Source organism: Phaethon lepturus, unplaced genomic scaffold, assembly GCF_000687285.1.
Source record: "Phaethon lepturus isolate BGI_N335 unplaced genomic scaffold, ASM68728v1 scaffold5283, whole genome shotgun sequence".
NCBI classification, from domain to species: Eukaryota; Metazoa; Chordata; class Aves; order Phaethontiformes; family Phaethontidae; genus Phaethon; species Phaethon lepturus.
The window spans coordinates 23,594-23,907 of NW_010526873.1; the positions used below are offsets into that span (position 1 = coordinate 23,594).

Genomic DNA, 314 nt, shown 5'->3' on the forward strand with positions numbered 1-314 from the left:
CCAAATTAATTTTCTACATAAAAGCTATATAAAAGTTTGTGTCATGTGCTAGAGCTAAAAACAAAGTGAGTTTAGCATAGCTAGTGTATCTCATTTTCTTAGGGTTTATCCTCTTCTATATGCACTTCTATTTCTTTCTTCTGATTCTTTTCCCAAGCCCCTTCTTCCAGCTTCTCTTGTTTTGGTGAATGCTATGCTTTTGGAGAATTTCCTTGAAAGAAATGCAAAGCCAGTCATGTTCAAATTCATGCCAAATGTTTCAAATCACATTACCTCTGCATATTTAGAATGAAACAGAAGTATATCCATTCCTG

At 34.1% G+C, this 314-nt stretch overlaps 1 protein-coding gene across 1 annotated transcript in view; it reads left to right on the top strand.

The window, feature by feature from the left end:
- Positions 1 to 314, top strand: part of LOC104617779 (potassium voltage-gated channel subfamily H member 8-like) — a gene marked incomplete at its 5' end in the record, with an annotated part of 22,386 nt that overhangs the window by 9,481 nt on the left and 12,591 nt on the right. The window lies entirely within an intron of this gene.